Raw genomic sequence first — 15057 nt, forward strand, 5'->3', positions numbered from 1 at the left:
CTGGTTTGAGGCTGGCTAAGGAAGTTGGAGTTCAAAAGCTTATCATCTTCAGTGATTCACAAGTCGTCACCTCGCAAATAGCAAAGAGCTACCAAGCTAAGGACTCATCAGCATAGCATCACCTTGGCCATTCGCAAGATGGGGACTCGACCTCCTAGGACCCTTTCTCCAGGGATCAGGACAAGTCAAGTTCCTCATTGTAGGGGTCGATTACTTCATAAAATGGATTGAGGCAGAGCCTCTAGCTAATGCCACTGCTCAAAGAAGTCGAAAGTTCTTATACAAAAATATTGTCACTAGGTTTGGGGTTCCCCACTCCATTACCACAGACAATGGCACTCAGTTCATAGACGCATGGTTCAGGAAGTTGGTAGATGACCTGAAAATAAAGCACCAATTCACATCTGTAGAGCACCCCCAGTCTAACGGACAAGCAGAAGCTGACAACAAAGTCATACTAGTCGGGTTAAAACAGAGACTACAAGATACAAAAGGAGCCTGGGCTGAAGAACTCTTACAAGTCCTATGGGCATATCGGATAACTTCACACTCCACGACAAGGGAATCACCCTTCCGACTAGCTTACAGAATGGAGGCAATGATCCCAATGGAAGTCGAAGAAGGGTCCCCCAGAATGATCTTCTACAGTGAAGAGGCCAACTCCCAACTTCAAAAGGAAGAGATCGACTTACTTCCAGAAATCCGAGAATAAGATCGGATCAGGGAGGAGGCGTTAAAGCGTTGAATGGCCTTAATGAGCAGATAATTTATATGCTTTTTGGCATTGTTTTTAGGTAGTTTTTAGTATGATCTAGCTACTTTTAGGGATGTTTTTATTAGTTTTTATGCAAAATTCATATTTTTGGACTTTACTAGGAGTTTGTGTGTTTTTCTATGATTTCAGGTAATTTCTGGCTGAAATTGAGGGACCTGAGCAAAAATCTGATAGAAGGCTGACAAAGGACTGCTGATACTGTTGGATTCTGACCTCCCTGCACTCAAAATAGATTTTAGGGAGCTACAAAACTTCCAATGGCACGCTCTCAACTGCATTGAAAAGTAGACATCCAGGGCTTTACAGCAATATATAATAGTCCACACTTTATTCGAGTTAAGACGACGCAAACTGGCGTTCAACGCCAGTTCCATGCTGCATTTTGGAGTAAAACGCCAGAAACACGTCACAAACCAGAGTTAAACGCCAAACAGACGTTACAACTAGGTGTTTAACCCCAAGAGAAGCCTCTGCACGTGTAAAGCTTAAGCTCAGCCCAAGCACACACTAAAGTGGGCCTCAGAAGTGGATTTCTGCACTAAGACTTATTTCTGTAAACCCTAGTAACTAGTTTAGTATAAATAGAACTTTTTACTATTGTAGTGATGGTCTTTTGACAACGTTTTAGTCATTCTGGTTCTCTCTTTGGGACCGAAGCCAATGAACACCATTATCACTTATGTATTTTCAATGGTGGAGTTTCTACACACCATAGATTAAGGTGTGGAGCTCTGTTGTACCTCGAGAATTAATGCAATTACTATTGTTCATCTATTCAATTCAAGCTTATTCTTATTCTAGGATATTCGCTGCACTTCAACCTGATGGATGTGATTATCCATGACACTCATCATCATCCGTCCTTATGAACACGTGCCTGACAACCACTCCCGTTCTACCTTAGATCGAGCGCGTATCTCTTGGATTCCTTAATTAGGGTCTTCGTGGTATAAGCTAGAATTATTGGCGGCCATTCTTAAGAATCCGGAAAGTCTAAACCTTGTCTGTGTTATTCTGAGTAGGATTCAGGGATTGAATGACTGTGATGAGATTTAAACTCGCGATTGTTGGGCATAGTGACAAATGCAAAAGAATAACTGGATTCTATTCCGACATGATCAAGAACCGACAGATGATTAGCCGTGCTGTGACAGAGCATTTGGACAATTTTCACTGAGAGGATGGGAAGTAGCCATTGACAATGGTGATGCCCTACATACAGCTTACCATGGAAAGGAGTAAGAATGATTGGATGAAAGCGGTAGGAAAGCAGAGATTCAGAAGGAACACAGCATCTTCATGCATTTATCTGAAATTCCCACCAATGAATTACATAAATATCTCTATCTTTATTTTATGCTTTATTTATCTTTATTTTTGAAAACCATTATAACCATTTGAATCTGCTTGACTGAGATTTATAAGATGACCATAGCTTGCTTCATACCAACAATCTCCGTCGGATCGACCCTTACTCACGTAAGGTATTACTTGGACGACCCAGTGGATTTGCTGGTTAGTTGTGCGAAGTTGTGACAAAGTGTGATTCACATTGAGAGCTCCAAGTCTATTGGCGCCATTGTTGATGATCACAATTTCGTGCACCAAGTTTTTGGCGCCGTTGCCGGGGATTGTTCGAGTTTGGACAACTGACGGTTCATCTTGTTGCTCAGATTAGGTAATTTTATTTTCAAAAACTTTTCAAAAATCTTTCAAAAAATGTTTTCTTCTTTTTTGTTTTTCCACAATTAATTTTTGAAAAATCCAAAAAAATTATAAAATCATAAAAACCAAAAATATTTTGTGTTTCTTGTTTGAGTCTAGTGTCAATTTTTAAGTTTGGTGTCAATTGCATGTTGATGAGTTTGGAAAACTCTAATTTAATTTGATGATGAATAAACATTATTAAAATTGATTAATTACAAAATTATTAATTTGATCTTAATTCATACTTGCTTAATTAATAATTTTGTTGTGCATATTTTTATCTGGGCCAAAAATAAAAGGAAAATTACAAGCCCAAGTGTTTCATGAATACATTCAGCATTGATGCAAAAATATTTTGTTTGTTATGGCTGAATTATTGTTATTATTATTTGGCCAGAATCCAAACTATCATAAGCCCAATTCTTCTTGCATGCTTGGTCCGAAAATCTTAAGGAAATGGGCATAATGCACTTCTTTAACTAAAACCCATTTCTATTAGTAATGTTACAAGCTTCCAATGGATACAAGCATTATACCATGTGATGGATTCCAAATTTCATTAAATTACCATTTATTGCATGGGAAACATGAGAGAGAAATTTGCAGCTGAATTGATTGATTGTCATAAGTGCTGCACGCTACCTTATGGAAGGGAAGTAAAAGCAAACTATTTTTCATTAATTTGTTTAATCACTTTGAATTGCTTTTACTTCAGATACTCTCTTCTCTCTCATCTCTTTCTTCTTCTTTCTTCGGTCATTAACCAGGAAGCCATGGAAGCTACTTGGAGCTACCGAAAGGAAAGGAAAGGAAGCCTAAAGACCATCGAGTTGATGGCACGAAAAAGAAAAAGAAAAGTATGCTGTGGCTGAGATTATCACCTAATCTGGTAAGATTTGGTGAGGTAATTTCGGATCCTTCATACTCAAAAAGAAGGACGAAGATTCAGCCAGCAAGGAAGATCTTTGGAGGCATGGCTTGTCTTTGATTCTGCTCAACCACCACAGGAAGTAGCTAGAGTGGCAAAGTGATGGTTGAGGGAGAGATTGAAGCAGATGAAGTCATCATCATCATGAAGCATCAAGGGCCAGAAATCCATCTTGGAGAAGAAGCCAAGGATGGAGCGCTCGGATTGATGAAGAGTGATGACCAAGGAAGGACTAGAGGTATTTGCATGTTGGTTTTTGCATGAGTTACCTCTTCTCTCTTTGTGGCCGAACCGGTTTTGTTGTGAAGAAAAAGAAGCTGAGCTCGGGTTTGTGTTTCAACTGTGAAGGCTTCACTTCTCTATAAAAGAGTTGAACAGTCATGGTTTGATTCAAGGAGTAAGATTTGAGAGTGCAAGGCACAGAGTTCTCAGAGCTACCTAAGCTAGCAGTTCTTCTTCTCCTTCAATGTTTTCTGTTTAGTATTTTTCTGTTTAATTTTGTCATGTCTTGAGTCTCATGGAAAAAGGCAAACAGTGAGGTTTGTATGAAAAAGCCATAGAGCAGAAAAAGGCAGAGAGTGCAAAATTAAAAGAAAAAGCCATAGATGTCTTAGAGTTCCTTTGTACATCTGTGTTGTGTTTCATGATTCTGTGGGAATCCCCTTGTAAGTTGGGTTAGCACTTTACAAGTTGTAATCTGGATGATTATAGTGAAATTCCATCATTATTGTGATGGAGACTGGATGTAGGCTGCACTGCACTTAGCATCTGAACCAGGATATATCTGGGTGTTATCTTCTCTCTCTTCCTACTTCAATTCTGTTTTACTGTCAGAAGAAAAATCTAAAATGTCTCGTGTCAAGAGACGAGACAAAATGAAAATGTCTCGTGGCTAGGGACGAGCAAAAAAAAAAAACAGAAAAGCTTCCTCTAAGTCCAGCAAGTGTCAGCAAGCGAAAAGGGGGCTAAGATTCAACCCCTCTTTCTCTTAGCCACTGAAACCATCAATTGGTATCAGAGCTTGGTCTCAAAGAGATCAAGCTTTTCAGCTTGGAGTAAAGATACTCATGGCGGAAAACAGTGGCGCAAATGTGGTGTCCTATAATCTGACCGAAGGACAATCAAGCAACAGACCTCCTCTTTTCAGTGGGAAAAATTATACCTATTGGAAGGAGAGGATGGAGATATTTGTACAAGCTGTAGATTATTGGAAGATTATCCTGGAAGGGCCTCAATTTCCAACTACCACAAGTGCTGAAGGAGTAGTCACCCTCAAACCAGAAGCAAGATGGACCGAGGAAGATAGGAAGAAGGTAGAGTTAAATGCCAAGGCAGCAAACCTGCTCAACTGTGCTATCAGCTTTGAGGAGTACCGACGGGTATCACGATGCACAACGGCAAAGGAAATCTGGGACAAGCTACAAATCACTCATGAAGGAACCACCATTGTAAAGAAGATTCGGACAGACATGTTGAACAGAGAATATGAAATGTTTACAATGAAGGAAGGAGAGTCCATTGATGAACTGTTCGAACGGTTCAACACTATCATTGTTGGCTTAGAAGCTCTGGGAATTTCACATTCAGAATCTGTGCTAGTGAGAAGAGTGTTGAGATGTCTTACAAAAGAATGGGAAACAAAAGCTTTAATTATTTCTGAGAGTAGTAGCTTAGATTCCATGACACTTGATGATTTGAGAGGAAATCTTCTTGCTTTTGAAAACTCCTATTTGAAAAAAGATTCAAAAAAGAAAGGAATTGCTTTTTCTTATGTGACTAACCCTCTGGATGATGAATCCAGTGATAACTCTTCTGAAAATGAGTTTGTGTTGTTTGCAAAAAAATTCAGGAAAATGATGAAACTCAAAGGCAAAGGCAGCAGCTCAAGAAGGATGAAGAAAGATCTTAGCAAAATAATATGTTACAATTGCAAGGAAATGGGGCATTTTAAATCTGATTGTCCCAAGTTAAAAAAGGAGGAAAAGCCGAAAAAAGCAAAGAAGAAGGGACTGATGGCTTCATGGAAAGATTTGGAAAATGACTCAGATGATGATGATGAAGAATCTGAGACTAAGTCACAGCCCTGTCTCATGGCAAATGAGGTAGATCAGGTATTCTTTCAAAACCCTGATACTGAAGACCTTCATCTTATGATAGATCACCTCTCTGAAAAAATAAGATGTTTTCTAACTGAGAATCAAGATCTTGAACAACAAAATATCATTCTTAAAGCTGAAAATGATTTTCTCAAAGAAAAACTTAGAGAGGCCGAAACTGCTTGTGATCTTGTGGAAGAGAATAAGCAATTAAAAGCCCAAGTTAGAAGCTGTGAAAGTGACCATTCTGTCCTTGCATATGTGAATTGTTTTAAGCAAAATGAAGAGTTGCTTAAAGAGGTTAAAAGACTTAAGGAAGACTTAGCCAAGTTCACCCAAAGTTCTGAAAATTTGAATCAAATCTTGGCTAGTCAAAAACCTCTTTATGATAAAGCTGGGTTAGGTTTTTATAAATCTGAAAAATCACATTTTGAAAACATTGCTTCATCTTCAAATGATACAAAGCATCAAGACCCAACTTACTTTAACAAAACAGCAACTCCAAGATTTTGTAGGCTTTGCAATCGAAGTGGACACTTTCCTATTCAATGTTTCTTTGGTGAAAGAATGATTGGTGATAAAGTTTGTAAAGTTGTTTTTGATTACAATGATTTGGGACATAAGAGATGGTTTAACGTGAAAGGATCCAAGAAAATTTGGATACCTAAGGTCACTTGAGCTTATTGTGTAGGTATGCCTAGCATCCAAGAAGAAAGGAAATATGTGGTACATGGATAGCGGATGCTTGATGAGCGGATAATTTATATGCTTTTTGGCATTGTTTTTAGGTAGTTTTTAGTAAGTTTAAGCTACTTTTAGGGATGTTTTCATTAGTTTTTATGTTAAACTCACATTTCTGGACTTTACTATGAGTTTGTGTGTTTTTCTGTGATTTAAGATAATTTCTGGCTGAAATTGAGGGACTTGAGCAAAACTCTGAAAAAGGCTGACAAAAGGACTGCTGATGTTGTTGGAATCTGACATCCCTGCACTCGAAATGAATTTTCTGGAGCTACAGAACTCCAATTGGCGCGCTCTCAACGGCGTTGGAAAGTAGACATCCAGAGCTTTCCAGCAATATATAATAGTCCATACTTTATTCGGAAATTGATGACGTAACTTGGCATTGAACGCCAAGTACATGCTGCTGTCTGGAGTTAAACGCCAGAAACACGTCATGATCCAGAGTTGAACGCCCAAAACACGTTATAACTTGGAGTTCAACTCCAATAAAAGCCTCAGCTCGTGGATAGACCAAGCTTAGCCCAAACATACACCAAGTGGGCCCCGGAAGTGGATTTATGCATCAATTACTTACTCATGTAAACCCTAGTAGCTAGTTTATTATAAATAGGACTTTTTACTAGTGTATTAGACATCTTGGGGACGATTAGTTCTCAGATCATGGGTGCTGGCCATTCGGCCATGCCTGAACCTTTCACTTATGTATTTTCAACGGTGGAGTTTCTGCACACCATAGATTAAGGGTGTGGAGCTCTGCTGTACCTCAAGTTTCAATACAATTACTATTACTTTCTATTCAATTCTCTTTTATTCTTATTTCAAGATATACGTTGCACTTCAACTTGATGAATGTGATGATCCGTGACACTCATCATCATTCTCACCTATGAACGCGCGTGATTGACAACCACTTCCGTTCTACCTTAGGCCGGGCGCATATCTCTTAGATTCCCTAACAGAATCTTCGTGGTATAAGCTAGATAGATGGCGGCATTCATGAGGATCCGGAAAGTCTAAACCTTGTCTGTGGTATTCCGAGTAGGATTTTGGGATTGAATGACTGTGACGAGCTTCAAACTCGCGATTGCTGGGCGTGATGACAAGCGCAAAAGGATCAATGGATCCTATTCCAACATGATCGAGAACCAACAGCTGATTAGCCGTGCTGTGACAGAGCATAGGAATGTTTTCACTGAGAGGATGGGATATAGCCACTGACAACAGTGATGCCCTACATACAGCTTGCCATGGAAAGGAGTAAGAAGGATTGGGTGAATGTAATAGGAAAGTAGAGATTCAAGAGGAGCACAGCATCTCCATACACTTATCTGAAATTCCCACTATTAATTTACATAAGTATCTCTATCCTATTTTATTTTCTGTTTATTTTTATTAATCATATTTGATTTTCTAAACTCCATAATTTTATCCTCTTGACTGGGATTTACAAGATGACCATAGCTTACTTCATACCAACAATCTCTGTGGGATCGACCCTTACTCACGTAAGGTATTACTTGGACGACCCAGTACACTTGCTGGTTAGTTGAACGGAGTTGTGTCCACACATAAGTGCCATAATAATGATTCCATACAACAACAAAGAATACTACATTGATGTGATCACAATTTCGTCCACCAAGTTTTTGGCGCCGTTGCCGGGGATTGTTCGAGTATGGACAACTGACGGTTCATCCTGTTGCTCAGATTAGGTAATTTTCTTTTCAAAAAGTTTTCTAAAATCTTTCAAAAATATTTTTTATTATTTTCGTTTTTTTAATATAATTTTCGAAAAAAAATAATAAAAATACTAAAAAATCATAAAATCAAAAAAAACCAAAAATATTTTGTGTTTCTTGTTTGAGTCTTGAGTCAATTTTTAAGTTTGGTGTCAATTGCATGCTTTAAAAATTTTTCTTGCATTTTTTTCGAAAATTCCATGCATTCATAGTGTTCTTCATGATCTTCAAGTTTTTCTTGGTAAGTCTTCTTGTTTGATCTTGATGTTTTCTTGTTTTGTGTTGTTTGTTGTTTTTCATGTGCATTTTTCGTTTGTTAGAGTCCATGCATTAAAGATTTCTAAGTTTGGTGTCTTGCATGTTTTCTTTGCATAAAAAATTTTTCAAAATATGTTCTTGATGTTCATCATGATCTTCAAAGTGTTCTTGGTGTTCATCTTGACATTCATAGTGTTCTTGCATGCATCATTGGTTTTGATCCAAAATTTTTATGTTTTGGGTCATTTTTGTGTTTTTCTCTCTCATCATTAAAAATTCATAAAAAAAATATCTTTTCCTTATTTTTCTCCAAATTTTCGAAAATTTGAGTTGACTTAGTCAAAAATTTTTAAAATTAGTTGTTTCTTACAAGTCAAGTCAAAATTTCAATTTTAAAAATCTTATCTTTTCACAATCTTTTTCAAAAATCATATCTTTTCAATTTTATCTTTGTTTTTCGAAAATTTTCAAAAATCTTTTTCAAATTATTTTCAAAATATTTTTCTTATCTTTATATCAAATTTTCAAAAATTAGCTAACAAGTAAATGTGATTGATTCAAAAATTTGAAGTTTGTTACTTTCTTGTTAAGAAAGGTTCAATCTTTAAATTCTAGAATCTTATCTTTTAGTTTCTTGTTAGTTAAGTAATTAATTTTAATTTTAAAAATTAAATATTTTTCAAAACTAATTTCAATCATATCTTTTTAAAACCATATCTTTTAAAATCATATCTTTTCAAAAAAATATCTTTTTAATCTTATCTTTTCAAAAATCATATCTTTTTATCTTATCTATTTATCTTATCTTTTTATCTTATCTTTTTCAAAATTTTATCTTTTTCAAAATTTTGATTTCAAAATATCTTATCTAACTTATTTTCTTATCTTTTTCAAATTTGACTTTTTGGTTGTTTCTTATCTTTTTCAAAACCACCTAACTACCTTTCCCTCTCTAATTTTCGAAAATACCTCCCTCTTTTTCAAAAATTCTTTTTAATTAACTAATTGTTTCAAGTTTTAATTTTAATTTTAATTCATCTTTAATTTTCGAAATTACTAACTCCTTTTCAAAAATATTTTCGAAAATCCCTCTCTCATCTTCTTCTATTTATTTATTTATTTACTAACACTTCTCTTCATCTCTTATCACCTCCCCTATCCTTATTCTTTATACAGACTATTCATCCCTCTCCTTCCATTATCCCTGGTGGACGAAATTGTGTTCCTTAATTAATGGCTCCTTGGCATGTGCCAAAGAGAACTAATTTAACTAACTGATTACTTGCTCAGAGCACAATTCCGTTCAACTGACCAGCAAGTGTACTGGGTCGTCCAAGTAATACCTTACGTGAGTAAGGGTCGAATCCACAGAGATTATTGGTTTGAAGCAATCAATATTTATTTTATTAATCTTAGTTAGGATGTCAACAAGGATTAATTTGGATTAAAAGTGAAATTACTGGATTTCATAAAAGAGGGAACAATGTTACTTTGATTTGCAGCACTGGGGAATATGTTGGAGTTTTGGAGATGCTTTGTCCTCTGACTTCAACTCTTCCTTGAAATCCTCTTCTCACACGCAGGTTCCTTCCATGGCAAGCTCTATGTAGGGTGTCACCGTTGTCAGTGGCTACTTCCCATCCTCGCAGTGAAAGCTATGCACGCACTCTGTCACAGTACGGCCAATCACCGGTTGGTTCCCGCTCCTACTGGAATAGAATCCCTCTTTTGCGTCTGTCACTAACGCCCAGCAGGTTAAAGTTTGAAGCACGTCACAGTCATTCAATCCCGGAATCCTACTCGGAATACCACAGACAAGGTTTAGACTTTCCGGATTCTCATGAATGCCGCCATCAATCCAGCTTATACCACGAAGATTCTGATTAGGGAAGCTAAGAGACATTTATTCAATCTGATGTAGAACGGAGGTGGTTGTCAGGCACACGTTCATGGATTGAGGAAGGTGATGAGTGTCACGGATCATCACCTTCTCCACAGTTAAGCGCGAATAAACATCTTAGATAAGAACAAGCGTGTTTGAATGGAAAACAAAGGAATTGTATTAAATCATCGAGACGCTGCAGAGCTCCTCACCCCCAACAATGGAGTTTAGAGACTCATGCCGTCACAAAGTATGTAATTCAGATCTGAAAATAGCATGAGGTACAAGATAAGTCTGTAAAAGTTGTTTAAATAGTAAACTAGTAACCTAGGTTTACAGAATATGAGTAAACTAAGATAATTGGTGCAGAAATCCACTTCTGGGGCCCACTTGGTGTGTGCTGGGGCTGAGACTAAAGCTTTCCACGTGTAAAGGCCTTTCTTGGCGTCAAACTCCAGGTTTTGACGTGTTTTGGGCGTTCAACTCCGGATCATGACGTTTTTCTGGCGTTTAACTCCAGACAGCAGCATGTACTTGGCGTTCAACGCCAAGTTACGTCGTCTATCCTTGCGCAAAGTATGGACTATTATATATTGCTGGAAAGCCCTGGATGTCTACTTTCCAACGCCGTTGAGAGCGCGCCAATTGGACTCCTGTAGCTCCAGAAAATCCATTTCGAGTGCAGGGAGGTCAGGATCCAACAGCATCAGCAGTCCTTTTTCAGCCTAAGTCAGATTTTTGCTCAGCTCCCTCAATTTCAGCCAGAAAATACCTGAAATCACAGAAAAACACACAAACTCATAGTAAAGTCCAGAAATATGATTTTTGCCTAAAAACTAATAATAATTAACTAAAAACTAATTAAAACATGCTAAAATCTACATGAAATTACCCCCAAAAAGCGTACAAAATATCCGCTCATCAATCCCCTTTCTTCTTCTACTAATAATAAGGATCCTCTTTACTATGACATAGAGGATTCCTCTTCCTTTTCTTTTCCTCTTCTCTTTCATATGAGCAGGAACAAGGAAAAAGACATTCTTGTTGAAGCTGATCCAGAACCTGAAAAGACTCTGAAGAGGAAACTAAGAGAAACTGAATTACAACAATTCAGAAGCATAGAAGAGCTCAAGGACATTAATGGTCCTTCAAGAAGGCGCCACCCTCACTAAGGTGGACTCATTCCTTGTTCTTAAATTTTTCTTCTGCTTTTCATTTTTTTTATGTTATATGTTTATCTATACTTGTGTCTTTATTACATGATCATTAGTAGTTAGTAACTATGCCTTAAAGTTATGAATAAATCCATTAATCCTTCACCTCTCTTAAATGAAAAATGTTTTAATTCAAAAGAACAAGAAGTACATGAATTTCGAATTTATCCTTGAATTTAATTTAATTATATTGATGTGGTGACAATATTTTTTGGTTTCTAAATGAATGCTTGAACAGTGCATATTTTTTATCTTGTTGTTTATGAATGTTAAAATTGTTGGCTCTTGAAAGAATGATAAACAAAGAAAAATGTTATTGATAATCTGAAAAATCATAAAATTGATTCTTGAAGCAAGAAAAAGCAGTGAAAAAGCAAAAGCTTGTGAAAGAAAAAAGAAGTGGCGAAAAAAAAATAGAAAAAAAAAGAAAAAGCAAGCAGAAAAAGCCAATAGCCCTTAAAACCAAAAGGCAAGGGTAAAAAGGATCCAAGGCTTTGAGCATCAATGGATAGGAGGGCCCAAGAAAATTAAATCCAGGCCTAAGCGGCTAAATCAAGCTGTCCCTAACCATGTGCTTGTGTCATGAAGGTCCAAGTGAAAAGCTTGAGACTGAGTGGTTAAAGTCGTGATCCAAAGCAAAAAAGAGTGTGCTTAAGAGCTCTGGACACCTCTAACTGGGGACTCTAGCAAAGCTGAGTCACAATCTGAAAAGGTTCACCCAGTCATGTGTCTGTGGCATTTGTGTATCCGGTGGTAATACTGGAAAACAAAATGCCTAGGGCCACGGCCAAGACTCATAAGTAGCTGTGTTCAAGAATCAACATGCTTAACTAGGAAAGTCAATAACACTATCCGAAATTCTAAGTTCCTTGAGAAGCCAACCATTCTAAACTTCAAAGGAAAAAGTGAGATGCCAAAACTGTTTAGAAGCAAAAAGCTACAAGTCCCGCTCATCTAATTAGAATTAATATTCATTGATATTTTGAAATTTATAGTATATTCTCTTCTTTTTATCCTAATTGATTTTCAGTTGCTTGGGGACAAGCAACAATTTAAGTTTGGTGTTGTGATGAGCGGATAATTTATACGCTTTTTGGCATTGTTTTTAGGTAGTTTTTAGTAAGTTTAAGCTACTTTTAGGGATGTTTTCATTAGTTTTTATGTTAAATTCACATTTCTGGACTTTACTATGAGTTTGTGTGTTTTTCTATGATTTCAGATAATTTCTGGCTGAAATTGAGGGACTTGAGCAAAACTCTGAAAAAGGCTGACAAAAGGACTGCTGATGTTGTTGGAATCTGACATCCCTGCACTCGAAATGAATTTTCTGGAGCTACAGAACTCCAATTGGCGCGCTCTTAATGGCGTTGGAAAGTAGACATCCAGAGCTTTCCAGCAATATATAATAGTCCATACTTTATTCGGAAATTGACGACGTAACTTGGCGTTGAACGCCAAGTACATGCTGCTGTCTGGAGTTAAACGCCAGAAACACGTCATGATCCGGAGTTGAACGCCCAAAACACGTTATAACTTGAAGTTCAACTCCAATAAAAGCCTCAGCTCGTGGATAGACCAAGCTTAGCCCAAACATACACCAAGTGGGCCCCGGAAGTGGATTTATGCATCAATTACTTACTCATGTAAACCCTAGTAGCTAGTTTATTATAAATAGGACTTTTTACTAGTGTATTAGACATCTTGGGGACGATTAGTTCTCAGATCATGGGTGCTGGCCATTCGGCCATGCCTGAACCTTTCACTTATGTATTTTCAAAGGTGGAGTTTCTGCACACCATAGATTAAGGGTGTGGAGCTCTGCTGTACCTCAAGTTTCAATACAATTACTATTACTTTCTATTCAATTCTCTTTTATTCTTATTTCAAGATATACGTTGCACTTCAACTTGATGAATGTGATGATCCGTGACACTCATCATCATTCTCACCTATGAACGCGCGTGATTGACAACCACTTCCATTCTACCTTAGGCCGGGCGCATATCTCTTAGATTCCCCAGCAGAATCTTCGTGGTATAAGCTAGATAGATGGCGGCATTCATGAGGATCCGTAAAGTCTAAACCTTGTCTGTGGTATTCCGAGTAGGATTCTGGGATTGAATGACTGTGACGAGCTTCAAACTCGCGATTGCTGGGCGTGATGACAAGCGCAAAAGGATCAATGGATCCTATTCCAACATGATCGAGAACCAACAGCTGATTAGCCGTGCTGTGACAGAGCATAGGAACGTTTTCACTGAGAGGATGGGATGTAGCCACTGACAACGGTGATGCCCTACATACAGCTTGCCATGGAAAGGAGTAAGAAGGATTGGGTGAATGTAATAGGAAAGTAGAGATTCAAGAGGAGCACAGCATCTCCATACACTTATCTGAAATTCCCACTATTAATTTACATAAGTATCTCTATCCTATTTTATTTTCTGTTTATTTTTATTAATCATATTTGATTTTCTAAACTCCATAATGTTATCCTCCTGACTGGGATTTACAAGATGACCATAGCTTGCTTCATACCAACAATCTCTGTGGGATCGACCCTTACTCACGTAAGGTATTACTTGGACGACCCAGTACACTTGCTGGTTAGTTGAACGGAGTTGTGTCCACACATAAGTGCCATAATAATGATTCCATACAACAACAAAGAATACTACATTGATGTGATCACAATTTCGTCCACCAATGCTCTAGGCATATGACCGGGAAGACAACCTTCTTCATAAAGCTTGATGAATATGATGGAGGATTTGTCACTTTCGGTGATGATGCAAAAGGAAAAATAGTGGCTGTTGGGAAAGTGGGTAAAAATCTTTCATCTTGTATAAATGATGTCCTTCTTGTACATGGCTTGAAACATAACTTACTTAGTGTTAGTCAATTGTGTGATTTGGGTTTTGAAGTTATTTTTAAGAAGCTTGTTTGCTTAGTTGTTTGTGAGAAAACTGGGGATGTTCTATTTGAAGCTAAAAGATGCAATAATGTGTATAGATTAACTCTTGAGGATTTAAAGGAACAAAATGTAACATGTTTTACCTCTCTTGAATCTGAAAAATGGCTTTGGCATAGAAAGTTGGGTCATGCTAGCATGTACCAAATTTCTAAGCTAGTCAAAAAGAATTTGGTTAGAGGAATTCCAAACATCAAGTTTGATAAGGATCTTACTTGTGATGCTTGCCAATTGGGTAAACAAGTAAAATCCTCTTTTAAATCAAAAGATGGAATCTCAACCAAAAGGCCATTGGAAATGTTACATATTGATCTTTTTGGTCCTACTAGAACTCAAAGTTTAGGAGGTAAACACTATGGTCTTGTGGTGGTAGATGACTACTCTAGATTTGGTTGGGTACTTTTCCTTGCTCATAAGAATGATGCATTTTATGCCTTCTCCACTCTTTGTAAGAAAATTCAAAATGAAAAGGATTTGAAAATTGCCCATTTGAGAAGTGATCACGGAAGAGAATTTGAAAATCAAGACTTTGAAAAATTCTGTGATGACTTAGGGATTTCTCATAATTTTTCATGCCGTAGAACCCCCCAACAAAATGGGGTGGTTGAAAGAAGGAATCGAAGCCTTCAAGAAATGACTAGGGCCATGCTATGTGAGAATGAAATTCCCAAATTTTTATGGGCTGAAGCTGTGAACACAGCATGTTATATTTTGAATAGAACAATCATTAGAAAAGGGTTAAA

The sequence above is a fragment of the Arachis stenosperma genome, chromosome 3 (genome assembly GCF_014773155.1).
Source record: "Arachis stenosperma cultivar V10309 chromosome 3, arast.V10309.gnm1.PFL2, whole genome shotgun sequence".
NCBI classification, from domain to species: Eukaryota; Viridiplantae; Streptophyta; class Magnoliopsida; order Fabales; family Fabaceae; genus Arachis; species Arachis stenosperma.